Raw genomic sequence first — 21,777 nt, forward strand, 5'->3', positions numbered from 1 at the left:
GTAATATAAATAGACTGAGATGCGAATACAGCCTTGGTTCTTGTTCAACAATATATAGAAATCACCTGAATTTTTAAAAACAACCAGCATTCTTGGCAACACTTCAGAAACTGTTATGAAAAAAATACAAATCACCCCAACACACCATTAAATTTCAGTGTCGAAGAAGTGAAAGAAACTCAAATAGAAAAATAAATGTCCTAAAGAGAACAATTTATGTGTGCATGTTTATAAGTCAAAGTATATGACAATATTACATGTTAATTGATTCATTGTCCTTTAAATTGATAGCCAACGATTATTATTCATATTCACAGAAATTTGAAGTTACTGATGCACGTGCCTCTGGACCACAGGTCATTCAGCAAGTGTTAGATCCCAGGCTGCAATACATCATGAAACACCTGGGAACCTAATATCACAAACCTGGGGCTGCCGCTCCTCCCCTTACCTGCGTTCCTAACTCAATATAACCAGTAATCATATATAAATGAAAGCAACAATGTCTTGGTAAAATCTAGCTCATGGAAAGAACGTCCCCTTATTACTTAAATAATTCACTACCTTAGATAATAGCAAGTAAATTATATGCTGTGGGGAAAAAATGAACCATTAATGATTCCAAAACTTCAGATTAATCTTAAGGATTGTATATTAAATTCAATTAAACCAGATGAATATTTAACACACTTCTTATCTGTACTTAAGACCATTCTAGCCACTCTAGGGGAGAAAATGGACAGACATGAATAATCTACCAATCTCTGCCATCCTGACAGACACCACGATGGGTTACAGGGCTGCGAGGAGCCTGCATGACTGGTGGTTTGGGGACAGCAATGCCTGACACAGGCCAAGAAGAGCCCTACTGTAAGTTTCATCAGCAAAGAGAGTGACTTTTAATTATTTTTATGCTTTAGTATTCACTTGTACGTTCCAATTAAAAGGGGGAAGAAAGGAAACCATTTTCAATAAAGTGGAATGCATCTTCATTTGGCTTTTATTACAACGAATGAAGAGAGGCCTCAGTCTGTATGTAAGAAGACTAAAATGGGATGCTGCCACCAATGATGAATCTATAGTTTTAATTACCATGTGTGGCTCTGGGAGATGCACCCCAGGTAGAAGTGCAATCAGGGTGACCAGTGAGACAGCTAAATAACACACTTCCCCTGTCCGAGAACCATCGCTTGTCAACTACATTATGTCGTTACAAGGGTTGCTTACAAATCAACTACATCCCTGCCTTGCAACAGGCTCGAATCTAGAGTTCATCTCTAGCTCGAGGGCTGGGGACTATGTTTAGCTGAAAGTTGGCAGCACCCTAGACTTAATGGTCACCTTAAAACATCTGTTAATGGAACCCATTCGAATTCAAGTTTTAAGATAAAAAGATGAGTTCAACTGAACAAAAAATACCAGAGGCTAAAAGAGAAGAAAGGTGTACAGATTTTTAACCACCACTGACAGGAGAAGCTCACACTACAACTGCATGGATCATATGGACCAAAGAGATCACCTGTCATGTGACATTTTGAACCAAATAACAGAGCGTTCCCTAAAAAAATACCAATAAGCACAAAGAGCAATTTCTCAACAGTTGAAACCACACATAGACGTGCTCTATATTCAAATGTGTTTCAAAGTTCACATTCTGTACCACCAGAGCCTAATGTCATAATTACTTGTTTCATACAGAACAGATGAAGCGACTTTCATATCGCAGATGTACTTTGTTTCTAGTCAGGTTGGCCATTATTCCATTTTTGAGATTTGAAGAGAAAAAAGTTGTGCATGCACTCATGATTTTGCAACTGAAACAGTTAAAGATTGAATATAAGCCAAGTTGTTAAACAGCAGTTACAGAATGACAGCAATAAACCTGATTCCTTTCCTATTTGTGCCTATGAAGGCCCCAATATGACAGTGTGACTATGGGTCTAGCAGTTATAAATTGATAATAATTATGGTTTTAAATAGTTGTAATGTATCTTTCGCCCATAATCTGCCAACCTATTGCTTTGGAGGTCGTTTCTTTCCTATGAATTACATGTGGTCAGAAAGCCAATCCCGAGCAACCAAAGTGTCCAGCAGCCGGCATCACACTGCAGACAAGGAGATGCTGTCCAGACACGCAAGTCTGGCTAAGAACATGGCCACATTTTAACACCTACATCGATGCCAATTACAGTTTATTACAGTCATGACTAAAATGTACATCTTTTAAATACAATTTTCATTTATTTTTTCTTCCGTGATTTGCAGAAACCAGTCCTTTTTGGTGGTAACCTGGCCCCCACTGTACCGGTACTAGTTATCTCAGATCTTGACAGTGGCCTTGTTTTACAGTCAGGAAAATTACAGCCCTGAGAGCTTCAGCACGGCCACCAATGAGCTGTTCTGCCTCCTTTGAAGAAAGGCTCGGTGTAAGAGGAGACAGAGGCCAGAACGTCCCCACACCACCTGGGAACGGAGTGCCCCGCCTCTCTCAGCACCCTGGGCCTTTCGGGAGAGCCAGGTTCGCCCAGCTCCTCGGCTCCTCCCTCTGGGCCTCCATCTGGGACCACCTGCCTCCAGAAACCTGGGGCAGGATGTGGTTTGGCTCGGACAACCTCTCGGCTAACAAACGCAGGCCAGCCCACTTTGTTTTCCACCCGGACTCCCAGACACAGGATATCATCCCTCTGTTGGTTTTCTTGAGAAAAACCTGGTGGTCCCAGAGGAAAGATGACAACCAATTAAACACTCATTCCTTCGTGACGAGTGAAACAGGCAGTGAAGCGCTACACCAGACCAGCGTCCTGCACCTCGTTCCACAAACAGCTAAATACACATGTGTGTAGCTTTTGCATCAATGCGTGTGGTGACCACACGTTAAAGAGATATTCACGTTTTCACCTCAGCTCTCCCTGAACCTCCCGCAAGAACTTCTTGTCTAATCTTCCTCGGTGGCAGAAAGATGAGGAAACGTACCCCTGAGCCTGGGGAGGAAATAACGTTACTTCAAATCCTCTTGGGAGTTAAAAAACTAAAGTGAAACAAATGTCTCCTGGGCAGTCCTGGAGGTGCACTGCCCACACGTCCCTTCAGGACAGAACTCATGTTTTCAGCCTCTGCCCCAAATCCTAGCTTGTCTTCCACCCGAGATCACCTTCCTCCCGAGATCACCTTCCTCCCACCCCCAACCCAGGCACTGCTGGAGAAGGGGAGTGCCAGTGCCCGGCCATTTCTGCTCTTCTGTCATGCAGGCTTTGCTCAGAAGCTCCCTGCCAGGCTGGCTGGGGCAGAAGGCATTGCAGTCGGCGGCCCTCCCTGCTCTGCTCCCCGGCCCTTCCATCTTCCAGGGCTGTTACCTCCCTTCCACAAATAAACCTGTGCTCTACCTCCACCTGGGCACCACTGCTCACAGCATCCAGCTGACAAACACCATCTCTGTATTTTTCCAGTCTCTCCAGCTGGCTTAACACTTATATTAACAGCTAATATTTGTTGACGGATTAGTAGGTATCACACACCACTCTGAGTTGCCCCACGCGCATCATCTCAGGCCCCCCGAGTACACTAGCAAAGAGGTACACTGATGTTGCGCTTCCTGTATTTTCACAGGAGGAGATCAATGGCTACCTGGGCCGAGGGATTAAATAGCTTCCCCAAGGTCTTGGGGCTAATAAACCCTGACTCCAGCTTCTAGGATCACTGGGCACAACTGCTCCAGGTCAAAGCCTGCTGAGTTCCGGCACAGACCTCAGTAAGGATGTGCTGAATGCAGCTGATCTACCAGGCTCAAAGGTTACAGCGGAAGAGGCTGAAATTACTTGGTAGGAAGACAAGGGCACAAGAGACTTTCTTCCAGCACACAGTGTGCATATTGCACGGAAGGGAGACGGTCGTCCTTTCACTATTATCTACGCTACGGATGTGTTTACATATATTTCTCTACCTCCCCCCTGAAAAAGAAACCCTACGTGAAAATACAATTTTAAAAAGGTCTTCAAGTAAAAGTTGAATGGATAAGTTGAAAAGCTAAAAAGAAGTTTCGTGGTCATGCAACTTGTTCACATATGAAAACTTTTATTCTAAAAATTACCATTTTTATTTCACAGGACTACCATTCATTCCATTTCATGTTTCTCAATAAACTTAGGAAGACAGTATCTGTTCCTTAAGGCTTCCCTGAATAAAGATGTCATGCAATGCATCACATTTACTCTGCATTATAAACATGGAATGTCCTGCTTCCTGTTTTTGGAGACACTGACTTTTTTTTCATGTCAAAATTTATCAGTCTGAAGAATCTGTACATTTAGCGGGCATGTGAACCAAATTTTTTTTCAAATTCTAACAATGTGGTTTAAGACCTCCAATAATACTGATCAGATTAAAAAAACAAAACAACCTTACAGGTACTCTGTACTTACTTGCATGAACATAATAGAAGAGTGTAATATTTGGGGGTTAAGAATAGTAGCAATTTTCATTTATATGCCCAAATTGGACTTATCCTGGAAAGGGGCCAAAAAAGCCCCTACTATGAGCTCCCTTTATACCAGGTGCTCATCATTATTAATAGTAATATTAATAATGTGTAGCTGGACTCAACATGCATTTTTATTTATTCATCCTTGGGTCCCCAGAGCTTCCCAGTACCTGGCACTTAAGAAAATAACTGCAGCTCATACAAAAACTCTACCAGGATCTGGGTACCGTCTCCCTTCACAGACAAAGAGGCTGCTTCGGAGAGGAAGGCACCATCTGAGGCTGCAGCCATGGGCAGTGACCTGGGGCTGGCCCCCCCAGCCCCTAGAACCACCTCTGCAGTTCCTGCCCCATTCTGGGAGCCACCTGCTGGGAGGCTCTGGACCCAAGTGATCACTCTCTCCCCAACCTGAAGCATCTTCCTCCCCTGCCTTCTAGAACATTCAGTGGCCTGGCTCTGCTCCTCCCCTCCTCCCATCCAAGTACTAACCAGGCCTGATCCGAGATCAGACGAGATCGGGCACGTTCAATATGGCCATAGATGCTTTTCCTCCTCTTCTGGCCACTCCCTGTCAGTCTCAAGTCTGATTCTACTTTCAACACTGGGGTGCCCAAGGCTTTTCTCTCCTCTGATCACACTTTCTCCCCAGGTGATCCCATCCAGTCTGGGCTTTGAAAACTCCCAAATTCCTACTTCTAGCCTGGCCCTGGCAATCCAGACTCACATCCTCAATGTGCTTCCCGGTGCTCAGGACAAAAACCTTACGATCAATCCTCTCTCCTCTCTCTCTCACCATACATCCAGCCTTATCAGCAAATTCTGGCAGTTTCCTTTCAGAAAGATTCAGAATCTGCCCACTTCTCCCTACTACTGCTGCCACCCTTCTGGTCTCCCTCTGGCTTCCTGTGTTGGCCTCCAAACTGCCCTCCCCGCTTCCACCCTTGCCCCTTGTAGTCTGTTCTCAACACAGCAGCCAGGGGGCTACAGCATCACTGGCCACATCATTCCCCAGCTCAGAGTTCCACGATTACTCCCCATCTCACTCAGAGTCCCAAGGCTTAGGCCCTACCCGATCTGGAACCCCATGACCTCTAAGCTTATCCCTTGCTGCTCTCCCCTGGGTCTCTCCCCACCAGCACTCTGGTCTCTGTTGTTCCTCTAACACACCACTGACTTTCCTCCTCAGGGCCTTTGCACGTGCTATTGGTTCTGCCTGAAAGGCTCTCTCTGACAGATCTCCCCCACAGGGCTCCCCTCCTCACTGCCTCAAGTCTTGACCTTCAGTGAGGCCTTTGGTGGCCTCCTTATCATAAACTGCGATCCCACCTCCTACACAGATATGCATAACCACCATCACAATCAAGATACAGAACTGTTCCATTTTAACAAAGTAACTCCCTTGTGCTACCCTTTTCTAGTTCCACCACTCTTCTCCCTACCCTGTCACTGTCCCTTGGCAACCAGTAGTCTTTCTCCAACTCTATAATTTTGTCTTTTTTTTGAGAATGTAATATAAATGGAATCACACACTACATAACATTTGAGACTGGTTTTATTCCCAAAGCACAGTGCCCTTATGATCCTTCCAAGTTGCTGCATTTATTCATTCCTTTTCATTGCTGAGTAGTAGTCCCTTATAGCAATGGACTGGAGTGTGTTTAAACATTCACCCACTGAAAGACAGTCAGGTTGTTTCCAATTTGGGGCTATTATAAATAAAGCTGCTATGAACATTCCTGTACAGGCTTTTGTATGGACATAAAATTTTATTTCTCTGGGATGAACATCCAAGAGTACAAATGCTGGGTCATATGGCAAGTGCATAGTTAGTTTTATAAGAAACTGCCAAACTATTTTCCAGAGCAGCCATGTATGAAAGAACCAGCTCCTCCACATCCTCACCAGCATTTGGCATTACCACTATTTTTTTTTTTTTACTTTAGCCATTCTAATGCTCATTCTAATACATACATAGTACTATCTCCTTGTGACTTTAATTTTCATTTCTCTAATGGCTAAGACGTTGAACATGTGCTTATTTTCCATCTGTATGCCTTCCTTAGTGAAATGTCTGTTCACATCTTTGACCATTTTTAATTGGATATTTTGACTTCTTACTATTGCATTTTGAGAGTTCTTTATTCATCCGAAATACAAGTCCTTTGTCAGACATATGGTTAGCAAATATTTTCTCACAGTCTGTAACCTGTCTTCATCCTCTTCACAGGGTTTTTCACAAAAGTTTTTAATTCTGAAGAAGTCTAACTGATTGATGTTTTCTTTAATGTTCTTCAGGTGTGATGTCTAAGAACTCTTCACCTAGGCCTAGGTCCTGAAGATTTTCTCCTGTGTTTAATTCTAAAACTAACAGTTTCATATTTTACATTTAAATCTATGACACATTTTGAGATAACTTGTATAAGGTGTAAGGTTTAAGTAGACGTCCATTTTTTTGCCTCTGGCTGTTCAATTGATCCAGCACCATTTGATGAAAAGGCTCTTTCTGTCACCGAACCGCTTTTGTACCTCTGCCAACAATCAGTTCGGCATATTTGTGTGGGTCTCTTTCTGGGTTCTCTATTCTGCTCCATTGACTTATGCACCTATCCCTCCACCAATACCACACTGTCTTAATTACTATAGCTATTAAAGTAAGCCATAAAATAGGGTAGATTCCTTCTACTTTGTTCTTTTCAAAACTGTTTTACCTATTCTAATTCGCTTGATTTTCCATATAAATTTTAAAATAAGCTAGTCTACAAAAAAAAAAAAAAACACTTTACTGGGACTTTGATAGGAATTACCTTAAAGCTATAGATTAATTTGGGGAGAACTAACATCTTTACCTTGTTGACTCTTCCAATTCACAAACACAGTATCTACCTCTCCATTTATCTAGATCTTCTTTGAATACTTTCATCAACATTTTGTAGTTTCAGCACACACACCATGTCCATGTTTTGTTAGATTTATGTCTAAGTGTTTCAATTTTTTTTAGGAGTGATTATAAATGGTATTGTGTTTGGGTTTCCATATGTTCACTGCTAGGTCATACGTAGAAATGACAATTTTTGTATGTTGATCTTGCATCCTGTGATCTTGCTGAATTTACTTATTAGTTCCAGGAGTTATTTTGTAGATTTTGGGATGTCCTACGTAGAGAATCATGTCAGCTGCAAACAAGAAGAGCTTTATTCTTCCTTTCCAATACAGATGCCTTTTATCTCTTTTCTCAAGAAAGCATCCAGTCTCCCACCATTTAGTGTGATGTTAACTGTAGATGTTCTTTACCAAGATAGAGAAATTCCCCGACATTCCTACCTTGCTGAGAGTTTTTATCATGAATCGGTGTTGAATTTTGTCAAATGATTTTTTTGCATCAATTGACAAGATTATGTGATTATTTTTTCCTGCCATAGCCTGTTGATATGGTGGATTACATTAACTGATTTTCAAACCATTGAAGCAGCCTTCCATACCTAGAATAAACCCCACATGGTCACAGTACATGATTCTTTACATATGTTGCTGGATTTGTTTTGCTGATACTTTGCTGAGGATCTTTGTATCTATGCTCTTGAAGGATACTGGTCTGCAGTTTTTTTTTTTTTATTAAGACAGGGAATAATTTATTCAAATCCATCAGAGAAATGGATAGCTTGGGCCTGTAACAAAGTGTTGTGTTTTAAAGCATAGGTCAATAATTGTATATGAGAGTATACACTGCTATATACAAATTAACTGATCAGACCACAACTTTTCAATGTTTAAAACAGAATAAGCTTCCCTGTAAAAGCAGCACCTTTGTGACATTTTAACTTGAGTATTCCTCTCCTTCTTCCTCTCCCTCTCCTTCAACAGAATCTACACCAACCTCCTCATAATCCCTCTCAAGGGCAGCCATGTCCTCACGGGCCTCAGAAAACTCTCCTTCCTCCACGCCCTCGCCCACATACCAGTGAACAAAGGCACGCTTGGCATCCATCAGGTCAGACTTGTGGTCCAGGCGAGCCCAGGCCTCAGCACTGGCGGTGGTGTTGCTCAGCATGCACACAGCTTGCTGTACTTTGGCCAGGTCTCCACCAGGTACCACCATCGGAGGCTGGTAATTAATGCCAACTTTGAAGCCAGTGGGGCACCAGTCCACAAACTGGATGGTACCCTTGGTCTTGATGGTGGCAATGGCAGCAATGACATCTTTGGGGACCACATCACCACAGTACAACAGGCAGCAAGCCATGTATTTACCATGGCGAAGGTCACATTTCACCATCTGGTTGGTTGGCTCAAAGCAAGCATTGGTGATCTCTGCTACAGAAAGCTGTTCATGGTAGGCTTTCTCAGCAGAGATGACAGGGGCATATGTGGCCAGAGGGAAGTGGATGCGAGGATAGGGTACCAGGTTGGTTTGGAATTCTGTCAATTTGACATTCAGGGCTCCATCAAACCTCAGGGAAGCAGTGGTAGAGGATACAATTTGACCTATCAACCTATTCAGGTTTGTGTAGGTTGGGTGCTCAATATCGAGGTTTCTACGACAGATGCCATAGATGGCCTCGCTGTCTACCATGAAGGCACAATCAGAGTGCTCCAGGGTGGTGCAGGTGGTGAGGACAGAGTTGTAGGGCTCAACTACAGCTGTGGAAACCTGGGGGGTTGGGTAAATGGAGAACTCCAGCTTGGACTTCTTGCCATAATCGACAGAGAGACGTTCCATCAGCAGGGAGGTGAACCCAGAACCAGTTCCCCCACCGAAGCTGTGGAAAACCAAGAAGCCCTGAAAACCTGTACACTGGTCAGCCAGTTTCTGAATTCGGTCCAAGACAAGGTCAGTGATCTCCTTGCCAATGGTGTAGTGACCACGGGCATAGTTATTGGCAGCATCTTCTTTGCCTGTGATGAGCTGCTCAGGGTGGAAGAGCTGGCAGTAGGTGCCAGTGCAAACTTAATCAATGGCTGTGGGTTCCAGGTCTACGAACACTGCCCTGGGCCCATGCTTGCTGGCGCCTGTCTCACTGAAAAAGGTGTTGAAGGAGTCGTCTCCTCCCCCAGTGGTCTTGTCATTTGGCATCTGGCCATCGGGCTGGATGCCGTGTTCCAGGCAGTAGAGCTCCCAGCAGGCACTGTCGATCTGGACACCAGCCTGGCCAATGTGGATGGAGATGCACTCACGCATAGTTGCTGTTTTGCGGCTGCCGAGGAGATGGCATAGAGGAGGAGGAGAGGTTGTTGCTTCTTACAGCACGACTCTTAAGCAGTCGATGTAAGAGAACCCGCCTGCAGTTTTTTTTTTAATTGAAGTATAGTTGATGTTAGTTTCTGGTGTACAGCCTAGGGATTCAGTTATGCATACATACAGATTCTTTTTCATATTCTTTTTCCTTATAGGTTTTTTACAATATATTGAAGATAGTTTCCTGTGCTGTACAGTAGGACATTGTTGTTTATCTATTCTGCATATAGTAGTTTGTATCTGCTAATCCCAAATTCCCAATCTATCCCTTCCCCTACCCTTTCCCTTTGGTAACTATAAGTTTGTTTTCTATGTCTGTGAGTCTCTTTCTGCTTTGTAAATAAGTTCATTTGTGCCATTTTTTTTTAGATTCCACATGTAAGTGATATCATATGATATCTGTCTTACCCTGTTTGACTCCACTTAGTATGATCATCTCTAGGGCCATCTGATCTGTAGTTTTTTTGTACTGTCTGTCTGGTTTTGACATCAAGTTATAATAGCCTGGGGGTGGAGGGTATAGCTCAGTGTTTAGAGTGCATGCTAAGCAATCCCCAGTACCTCTATTAAAAATATATAAATAAATCAATAAACCTAATTACCCCTCCCCACCAAAAAACAAAAACAAAAAGGTGAAAAGTTATAATGGCCTCATAAAAGGAACTGGAAGGCATTCCATCCTCTTCTATTTTCTGGAAGAGATTATGTAGCATTGACACTAACTCTTCTTTAAATGTTTCTTGAAAATCGCCTGTGAAACCTTCTAGTCTTGGAGATTTCTTTTTTGAAGGCTTTTAAATTATGAATTCAATTTCTCTAACAGTTACAGGACTATTGAGATTATCTGTTTCATCTTGGGTGAGTTTTGGTAGTTTGTAGTTTTCAAGGAATTGGCCCATTTCATTTAAATTGTCAAATGTATGTGTGTAGAATTGTTTGTAGTATTCTCTTAACTGTCTTTTTAATAGATGCAGGATCTGTAGTGACAACCCCTGTTTTATTCCTAATATTGCAATTTGTATCTTCCTTTTTATCTTTGCCAGTCTTCTCAAAGGTTTAGCCACTATATTGATGTTTCTAAAGAACCAGCTTTTTCATTGATTTTCTTTTTTTGTTTGTTTGTTTTTTAACATTTTTTATTGATTTATAATCATTTTACAATGTTGTGTCAAATTCCAGTGTTCAGCACAATTTTTCAGTCATTCATGGACATATACACACTCATTGTCACATTTTTTTCTTTGTGAGTTATCATAACATTTTGTGTATATTGATTTTCTGTTTTCAACTTCAATGATTCCTGCTCTTACCTTCACTATTTCCTTTCTTCTGCTTGCTTTGGTGTGTGTGAGGGGAGAGGGGAGCGGATCTTTTCTTTTTCTAATTCCTTGAGGTGGAGCTTAGATTACTGATTTGAGACCTTTCCTCCATTCTGATTTAAACATTTAGTACTATAAAATTTCCTCTCTGGACTGCTTTAGTTGTGTCCCATAAATTTTAATATGCTGTATTTTCATTCAGTTTGATTTTTTTTAATTTCCTTTGAGACATCCTCTTTGACTTACGAATTATTCAGAAGCGTGTTATTTGATTTCCAAGTATTTGGAGATCTTCCTGTTACCTTTCTATTATTGATTTCTGGTTTGATTACATTATGGTCAGAGAACATACTCAAGTATTTCCATTCCTTCCAATAAACTGAAGTTAGTTTTATGAACCAGGGTATGGTCTATTTTGGCAAAAAGATGTGTTTTATGCTGTTTCTGAGTAGCATATTCTATAAACTCATTGGAACTGCTTGGTTGATAATGCTGTTCAGTTCTTCCACATCCTTGCTGATATCTTATTTAGAAGTTCTTTCAAATGCCAAGAGATGCTGAAGTTCCCAAGTATTATTGTGGATGTGTCTATCTTTCAGTTCTATCAGTTTTTGCATCATGTACTTTGCAGCTCTGTTGTTTGGTTCATACATATTTAGGATTGCTATGTTTTCTTGGTGTAATAACATTTTTATCATTGTGTAATGTTCCTCTTTGTCTCAGGTAATTTCCTTTGCTCTCTAGCCCTCTTTATCTGATATTATATTATATATAAAAAGCATTCCTGCTTTTTTAAAATTATTGTTTCCATGGTATACCTTTTTCTACCTTTTTAGTTTTACTGTACCTACATCAATACATTTCAAGTGAGTTTCTTTTAGACAGCACATAGTTGAGTCCCATTTTTTATCCATTCTCTTATCTCTTTCTATTGGTGTATTTAGACTATTTACACCTAAAGTAATTAATATTAGGGCTTAAGTCTGCCATTGTATTATTTGTCTTTTCTTTATTCCCTGTTTATCATTCCTCTTTTTCCTTTTCTTTTTTTTTTTTAACATATATTTGTTTTTTTAATTCACTTTGTTTATTTTTATAAACTTTGTTTGTTTGTTTTGAGGGGGAGACCATTAAGTCTATTTATTTATTTATTTTAATGGAGGTACTGGGGATTGAACCCATGACCTCAAGCATGCTAGGCACGCACTCTACCACTGAGCTATACCCCACCCCTCCTCTTTTTCCTTTTCCTTGCCTTCCTGTGGGTTACTTGTACATTTACCTATAGACCTTTTGAGTATATCTCATTATATAGTTTTCTTTTATTGGTTTTTACTTCTTTAGTGGTTTAGGTTTTGTTGGGGTTTTTTTTCTAGTTATTACAATATACACACAGAACTCATTAGCGACTACTGGTATCAATGTTTTCCCATTTCAAGTGAAGTATAGAAACCTTACTTCCATCAAGGTCTCTTTACACTTTCCCCACTTTTTAAATAAAATTTTCTCATATATTGTCTCTACATACACTGAACATCACACTAGATGATATTGTAACTTATGCTCCAACCATTAGATATAATTTTAAAAGCTAATATGGATAAAGACAGCCCATTAAATATACCCTAATTTTTACCCATCCATTTTTTTTCCCTTTCTGGAGTTCCAGGTCTCCTCCTGTTACCATTTACTTTTCTGTTTAGAGAACTTTCTTTAGCCATTATTTAAGGGTAGGTTTGCTGTTGACAAATTTTCTTTGTTTTCCTTCATCAGAGAATGTTTTGATTTTCTCCTTATTCTTGAAGGATATTTTCACCAGATGTAGAACTCAGAGTTAAATGTTCTTTTTGTTCAGCACTTGAAAATGCTGTGCACTTCCTTATGGACTCCATGATTTTATATGAGAAATGCGCTGTCATTCAAATCATTCTTCCCCTGTAGGTAACATATTGTTTCTCACTCACTGTTTTTTCTTCATCTTTAGTTTTTAGAAGTTTGATTATGATGTATCTTGGCAAAGATTTCTTTGGGTTTATTCTGTTTGGGTTTTACTCAGCTTCTTGATTCTGATGATTTATCCCTTTTGCCCAATTTGAGGAGTTTTCAGTCGTTATTTATTTGAATATTTTTTATTTCCGTACTCTTGTCTTCTCCTTCTGGGACTCAAATGACACAAATGTTAGACCTAATGTTATTGTACCAAAGGTCTCTGAGGCTCTGTTCATTTTTTTTTCCAGACCAGTTGCTCTCTTGTCCAGACAACAGATAGCTAGGGTGTATTTTATTGATCTGTCTTCAACATCATTGTTTCTTTCCTCTGTCATCTCTATTATTGAGCTCATTCAGTGAACTTAATATGGTGATTTATTTTTCAGTTCTATAATTTCTATTTTTAATATCGCCTATTTATTTGCTGAGATTTTCTAATTTTTTGTTTCAAGAGTGTCTGTAATTGCTCATGAAAGCATTCTTCTGATGGCTGCTTTAAAATCTTTGTCAGATAATGCCAACATCTCAGTCTTCCTGGTGTTGGTATCTGCTGATTGCCTTTTCATTTAAGATACGTTCCTCGTTCTCAGTAAAACAAGTGATTTCTTTATTGTATCCTGGGCATTTAAGCTACCATAAGACTCTGGATCCTATTCAAATTTTAGCAGGCACTGACCCTATTTAGATTAAGCATGCAAATCCTAGACTACTTTTGTGGGCTGTGATACCAAGGACAGTTTAGTTTCCAGAGCCCTCACAATGCTAGTATGGTCTTCTTCATTTGTGTTACCTAGAGGTCACTCTGAAAACCTGGGTGACATTCCACACTGTAGTTTATTTTCTCAAACTTTTTGGCATGTTAATTCTAGTCAGATCCACGTATGTGTCAGTCAGGATTTTGCTCAAGACTTCTTATTTGGGTTTAATGAATCCCTCTCTCCAGCTCCCTCCTCTCCAAGATCTCCCCTGCTATCTAGTGGAGAAGGTGAAGGGGGCCACTTACTACTGCTGAGCCCAGGGCAGGGGGTGAGAATCCAGACTTCCCATTTGGTATCCAATGACAACAAGCCGGCAGGGAAGGAGCAAACCATTCCAGGCCATTTGCTATATGTATTTTAAGCCACACACTTAATAGCTTAAAACAACATCCATTTACCAGGTAAACTCAACTGGATTCTCTGCTCAGGGTCTCACAAGGCTAATATCAATAATCCAACCAGGCTGGACTCTTACCTAGAGACTTGGGAGAAAAATCCACTTCCAAGCTCACTCAGATTGTTGGCACACACTCCAATTCCTTGCAGCAGTAGGTCTGAGGTCTCCATTTCCTTGCCGGCTGCCAGCCAAGGTTTGCTCTCTGCTCCAACAAAGTTGCCTGTATTCCTTCTCCCGTGACCATTCTATCTTCAAAGCCACAAGTCCTCCACAAGCCCTCCACAAGCTTTGAATCTCTCTGACTTCCTCTTTCGCCACCAGGCAGAGAAATTTCTCTGCTTTTAAGGGCTCATGTGCTAAGATTAGGCCCATCTGGACACCTCCCTTTTGTCAAGTCAACTGCACCAAATGATGTAACACAATGACTGGAATGACAGCTCATCACATTCACAGGTTCTGGGGATTCGGGAGTGGAATCTTGAGAACCATTCCTAGAAATTCTGCCTGCCTCACTATCACTGGGTAGAAGGTAGTGTTTAGTCCAATATTTAGTCCTTCCAGAGTTTCTGCAATTAGAATGTATTCATTCTAATGGACTCAAATTCAGCATTGTTTACATATTGCTATGTTGTTTGCATATTTGTAATACACTTTTTTTTTTATAATTTCCAGCTTGATTGTGCTCCCTTACATATTCATAAAGCTACTTTAGAAATAACATAATATTTTCCAATGTAGAACTATAGGTCACAGTCTACGAGCCCATGTGCCTGAGAAATGATATTAAAGATGACACTGCCTATCAGTACTATTGTACAGAAGAAGTGCTAGAGTTTTATCAAGCATCAAATCACCTGAACTTTTAAAAAATATGCTAAGGCCCCTATCCCAACTCCTGCCCCCACTCCAAACTTCTGACGATGCAGTGCGCCTGGAGCAGGGTCAGACTGGAGACCCACTGGCATGGGGTACCCTGTGGGACACCCACACTTCACAAGTTTAAATGTCCATTAATGATCACAGCAACATCTTAGATGGCTTAGATTTTGATCGGCTAGAAAGCTGGGGGTTGAAACACATGATTTCAAAGTCCCTTTCTAAGCTCAGATTTGATAATCCTGTCACTAAGAAAATAAGACTCCGTTATGCATAATCACCAAGATCAACTCGGTCAGGGGACTGTTCTCCCTGAGTCACAAGACACCTCTCCACACACACACACACACACACACACTTCCTACACTGCAACAGTGACAAAGCCTGAGGAATCTGCCAACTGGTATAGTTCTTACTGGTAACACCTCTTTAATTACTCCGCACCCTTCCTGGAATGGCATTTCTCATAACAGCATTGAACAGGCTCCAGTTGTGAGTTTTAAGATTTTACTTTTTAAAAGAAAACTATATGTTTAAAGTTAAAGAATAACTTAAGCTGGAATGGGTTGTTTTAAGGGCCCCATGGGTGGAGAACGACTAGATTGTCACACATCTGTATTATTTCCCACTCTTAGAAAAGACAAACTCCTTCTGAAAAGCTTATCCTGAACACTGCAAAATAACAAGCTTCCTTACAAACAAGTAAAATGAAACATTTTTCCAAATTGCCTGGCTTTCAGAATTCGTAAGAAAAACAGCTCAAGCCCATAAATCCAGGCAAAGGGGGCTCTTTTGAGTTGAAAGTGCTGACTTCTGAAGGGAATCCTTTAAAATTCTCACTATCAGTTAACAACGAGGATTCTGAAAATAGACGAGCAACCCAGAAATCTCTCCTTGATGCCACTTGTTGGAGTAATTCTGTCTTACCTCCAGAACAGCAGAGTAACTGTGCGGTTTATCTCAGAGTGGTGCAAATATGCAAAGTACTGACTGGACACTCAGAGAAGGTAGGATGCAGCGGGTAAGGATAGTGAGGGGCTTACTCCACCAGGACATTCGGACACCATTCGGCCGGCTTGAGCTCTGGTTCCAAAGCACTCTCTACTCCTCACTAGCTTGTAAGTCTTTTAACCTTGAGATGCCTCAGTTGCCTCTTCTAAAAAATCGGTACCTATGCCTTAGAGTGGGATGAGGATTTAATGAGATAAAACACGTGACGGGCTCAGCCTCCTTCCTGCCTGGCATAAGTGTTCAACGTATTTCAGTCACTGTACACAGACAGACATGGGCAGATTATACATTCAATGCCCGGCAGCCAGTAAGCCTGCAACAGAATGGAGTCATTATTATTCCAGAAAGTAACACAGCAATCAGGGCCAAAAGATAACTGTAGGTTCATTTAGCACGTTCCAACAGCGCTGCCTGATGAATCCACTCAAAACCTCCTCAAGTGGCATTTTAATCAGGAACATCTTTGCAGAACACTGTCTGACACGTGCTCTCCAGGGTACAGAATGACTGAAGGCCAGGTCACAGGAGCTAATGCTGTCCTCCCGCAGTAGAAGTTACATTTGTAACAATACAATATTCCATTCAGTGTGTCTCATTTGTGCTGAGAGCCTCTGGTGCCGGCACACAGCAGACACCCAGTGACCACTCCCTTGAGGGGTGTGGACAGCAGAGAGAGCTCCCCACACACCTGAGCACATCGCAACTAGATGCTGTGAGCAGGAAGACACCCCACAAGCTCTAAAACACCTGGAAAACTCCTGCTACCTCTCCAAGAGAGACAAGTCCCTTGAAAACAGTACTCCAATAATTCACAAAAATTAATGGCCCTTGGGTTGAAAAACAAAGTGAAATTTGATCAAAGAGATCTACTTCAGGGTCTCTGAGCACAGAACAGCAACTTGGAAATCTCGACTTTATGCCAGTTGTTGAAGTAAATTTGTGATTCTTTCTGAAATCAAGAAAAACAGAAACAGACTCACAGACATAGAAAACAGACTTATGGTTACCAGCAGTGGAAGGGGGTGGGAAGGGAAAATTGGGAGTTCCAGATTTGCAGATACTAACTACTGAATATGAAATAGATAAACAATAAGGACCTACTGTACAGCACAGGGAACTATATTCAATATCTTGTAGTAACCTATATTGAAAAAGAATATGAAAAGGAATATATGTATGTTTGTGTAAGACTGAAACATTGTGCTGTACACCAGAAATTGACACAACATTGTAAACTGACTATACCTCAATTAAAAAAAAAAAGGAATTCAAAGAAAAACAAAGTAACTCCTTTATCTCAGACTGGTGCAAAGATGCAAAATCCTGACCTTTCACCTCATCAATTAAAAAACAAGCATCTTCACCAACCACTCTACACAAATGCAAAAAAACAGGCTCTGGGATATGCCAAAGAGAGATCTAAAACACCTAGCAAATGAGAGCCGAGGCCACGGGAAACCAAGCTAAAAACTGTTACACACCGCATAAGACATGCAACTACAAGTCAACACACCTCAGCCTTCAGCAAAGGGGCCTGCGGCGTGTAGAGCATACTTTTACCTCACACTTCCTCACAGACAGCATCAGACCAACTTCAAGATCAACAAGCATATTCTTTTAACCCATGCTGCAGCTTCCTGCTCTCTACTCGTCTATTTGTGAGCAACCAAAGGTCGAGAGCCTGGGTCCCGCTGCACTTCATAAAGGTTGCCCCCAAAGCAGGCAGACCCAGGCATGGAGGCCCAGGCTGTCAGTTCAAGGCCTTGGCATTTTTAAATTCCTCTGACAGGCCGTTAAAGAATGAACGTCTATGGATACAGGTCAAGAGAACCCAGAAAAAGGGCTGCTGGTAAATCCTCTGCGAGACTAAAGTCCAGTGTTGCCTGGCTCTGAGGTAAGGTTCTGAAAGGGGGACAATGGTCACTGAATCCAACATGGGGGAAATGAACCCTCGTCAAAGAGCCCACATCTGCCTTTGAGAGGCAACCGTCTTTCTGTTCTATGCAGCTCTTTCATGTCTCAGAAGGGCAGCGATATTTTTTGAAAATAAATGACTTTGAGGATTTCACCTTAGTGCCTCCTATTACTGCGCCCTATGTTATGGTCTATTGTGGTCTATGCAGAAAAACTATCCAAAACTTGGAAATTAAGCAAAAAATGATGATGGTGTGATCTTTAATGTCAAGCTGACGTATTTTCTAATAAGCCACAACCCACCCCCTCCAAGAAGGGTTATCTGATTCTCTCTGGAAACGTAACTTGATTTAACTAACACTTTATTAGGACATTTTACAACCCTCTGAAAGTCAGAGGATAATATGTAGAAAAACAATAAGGTACACTTCTTCCTTTTTCTCTTTTCTGGTAGAGATGATAACCCCAGAGGTTAAGATTTTATTGTCCTCTAAGACATGAGCCCATTTTAATCTTTGAACATGCCTTTGCCCACTGACTCTTTTCTTAAGGGGGGGGTAATTAGGTTTATTTATTTATTATTTATTTTTTAATGGAGGTACTGGGGTTTGAACCCACGACCCCGCGCATGCTAAACACACGCTATACCCTCCCCCCACCCACTGACTTTTTAATCAGTTCCTCACATCCTCACTGAATCAGTTTTGTTATTCTGCTCATTCTCTCGTTAAATGAGTTCAATAAAACTTTGACACATGCTCTCCATTTGTATGTTTTTAACAATCTAAGAAGTCGCCGATAGTTCGTGGGCTCAACAATCAAATGGTCCCTGGGAGATTGAATTGTGTGTTTAAGAACCCTTCAGTGGTGATCGTACTTACAGGACAACTACACGAAGACCACCAGATTCAGGCACAAATGAGGCTCTAGCACAGGTGGGATCCTCCCCTCCAATCCACAAAGGCCACAGGTGTAAACAGAGAAAAACATACGGTGAAAGTGAATGAGGCCAGCAATTCTATTCCTACGTGTGTAGATACAAGAGAAGTGAGTGCCTGTCTCCATAAGAAGATTTATACAAGAATGTTCAGAGCCTTTATTCATAAAAAGACCCAAACTGGAAACAATCCAAATGTCCATCCACAGAAAAATAGTTAAACAAATTATAGCACATTCATAAAGCAGGATACTCTAAAGCAAGAACAAAGTACTGATATACACAACAACATTTTGTTGTGCAAAGAAACCACATATGAAAGAGCACACACTGTATGATTCCATTTACATGAAATTCAAGTACAGGCAAAACTAATCTATGATGACAGATTACCTATGAAAGGGGGATGACTGGGAAAAGGCAAGACGGAACTTTCTGGAGAGACAGAAATAGGATTGATCAGGGTGACGGTTACAGAGGTGCACTTCTGTAAAAAAGAAATCATCAAGCCATACAATTATGACTCCATGTAAATGTCATCTGAAAAATGAATAAATTTTGTTAAAAGAGGAAGGAAAAAGAAACCTATATACTAAAAGAAGTGGGTGGGGAGAGAGGTAGGGAGAAGAAAGGGAACAGGGATTTTAAAAGATTCTTCTTTCACATGTACAGTAAATAAGAACTAAATAAATAAAAGAAAAAGGGGAACAAACTCAAAAGGCCTTGGGGCCTGGTTGGGTAGATTTATGTGCACCAACAAATCTCAGCCAGAGAACTGATGAAACCCAGGCATCTTCTTAACGATGATATGGCCAGACTGCCTGGTATTTTTCCTTTGAGAAATTGAGACAATACAGAGTTGAGGGTGGACCCTGAATCCCCATAATTCAGGGGACTATGCTCAACTGGGACAGTGATTAGGGATTTGATAAATGAATCAAGAGAATACTGAACCAATTCTCCAATGAAGACACACGAATGACCAATAGGCACATGAAAAAATGCTCAATATCACTAATTATCAGAGAAATGCAAATCAAAACTACAATGAGGTATCACCTCACACCAGTCAGAATGCCCATCATTCCAAAGTCCACAAATGATAAATGCTGGAGAGGCTCTGGAGAAAAGGGAGCTCTCCTACACTGTTGGTGGGAATGCAGTTTGGTGCAGCCATTATGGAAAACAATTTGGAGATTCCTCAAAAGACTAAAAACAGACTTACCATATGATCCAGCAATCCCACTCCTGGGCACATATCCAGAGGGAACTCTAATTTGAAAAGATACCTGCACCCCAATGTTCACAGCAGCACTATTTACAATAGCCAAGACATGGAAACAACCTAAATGTCCATCAACAGATGACTGGATAAAGAAGTTGTAGTATATTTATACAATGGAATACTATTCAGCCATAAAAAAGAATGAAATAATGCCACTTGCAGCAACATGGATGGAACTAGAGACTGTCATTCTAAGTGAAGTAAGCCAGAAAGAGAAAGAAAAATATCATATATCACTCATATGTGGAATTAAAAAAAAAGACAAATGAACCTATATATAAAACAGAAACAGACTCATAGACACAGAATAGACTTGTGGTTGCCGGGGGGAGGGGGGTGGGAAGGGGTAAACTGGGAGTTTGAGATTTGCAGACAGACTGGTATATATATATAACAGATAAACAAGTTTATACTGTATATCACAGGGAAATATATTCAATATCTTGCAGTAGCTAACAGTGAGAAAGAATATGAAAATGAACATATGTATATTCATGTATGACTGAAGCATTGTGCTGTACACCAGAAATTGACACAACATTGTAAACTGACTATACCTCAATTAAAAAAAAAAAAAAGAAAAGAAAACGCTGAAAGTAAGCTCTCTGACAGCAGGAACCTTGGCATCAAGGCACACAAATTAACAATAGGATTCCACAAGATTACCCAATTCAGCCTGCGGACAAATGATTCTTAAGCTAAATAAGGCATGTGTAAACCCATTTTCAAAACTGTGAACTCTTGCCAATATGATTCCTATTACTTAAAGATGTATTTTCAGCTTCTAGAACTCTCTACAGCAGTTTTCTTTATTGTTAAACTCCAATGCACCCACCTACTGGATTTTTCAATAATAGCCCTAAAACATTCCCAGGGGGTGAAGACTTGAAAATAGACTCAGCCATCTGAAAGAAGAGAAGTTTCTTTTTCTGCCAAATGTAACAGCCCCAGGTGGTGCAGGCCCAGCCGTCCCTGCCACATCCTTTCTGGCCCAGGTGGAACCAGCACCTCCCGAGCATGTGACTTTCCCTCCCTTGGAGGTTCTCTAGCCGAGGAGAAACAACAAGTGATCAAGCGAGGGTAAGGTCTCTTGGGACAGGGGAGAGAGAGGGTCCCTTCCTTCACCAGGTAATAGGGATGGTGGCACTCTTGGTAGATGGCCGGCCACGTGCTAAGTGAATTCCATGTACCAGCTCAGAGTGGCCTGATAAGGAGGTCGGGCTCAGGGAGGAAAAAGCAGATGGCACATGCGGCAAATTAATCTGAGGCAGGATTAATAAAGAGACTTTTACAAAGTAGGTAGGAGCTGAGGGTGAGAAACAAGTAAGCCCCAGGCCCGCCAGAACAGGGGAAAGGCGTGTAGAGGGAAGTGACTTCATGGGAGCCGCCACTGTCTGGTGGAGGGACCCAGCCAGACCCAGACAAGCCCTGGGCAAGGAGCCAGCAGGATAATGCTTGCCTCACTGGCCTCCTCCCTCTCCGCCCTCCCTAGACAAAGCCCACAGGAAGCCACAGGGCAGGACCTGCTGCCCTGGCCCACGCTGGCCCAGCGTAAGGCCGAGCAAGCGGAGAAGGGTAGGG

General features: G+C 41.4%; 1 protein-coding gene and 1 pseudogene across 3 annotated transcripts in view; both read right to left on the reverse strand.

Moving 5' to 3' along the window:
- SH3KBP1 (SH3 domain containing kinase binding protein 1) overlaps positions 1–21,777 on the reverse strand; it is a 298,864-nt gene that overhangs the window by 231,526 nt on the left and 45,561 nt on the right. The gene's annotated exons all lie outside the window — the stretch shown is intronic.
- LOC141576450 (tubulin alpha-1A chain-like) lies at positions 612–18,566 on the reverse strand (annotated as a pseudogene).

The sequence above is a fragment of the Camelus bactrianus genome, chromosome X, assembly GCF_048773025.1.
Source record: "Camelus bactrianus isolate YW-2024 breed Bactrian camel chromosome X, ASM4877302v1, whole genome shotgun sequence".
NCBI lineage: Eukaryota > Metazoa > Chordata > Mammalia > Artiodactyla > Camelidae > Camelus > Camelus bactrianus.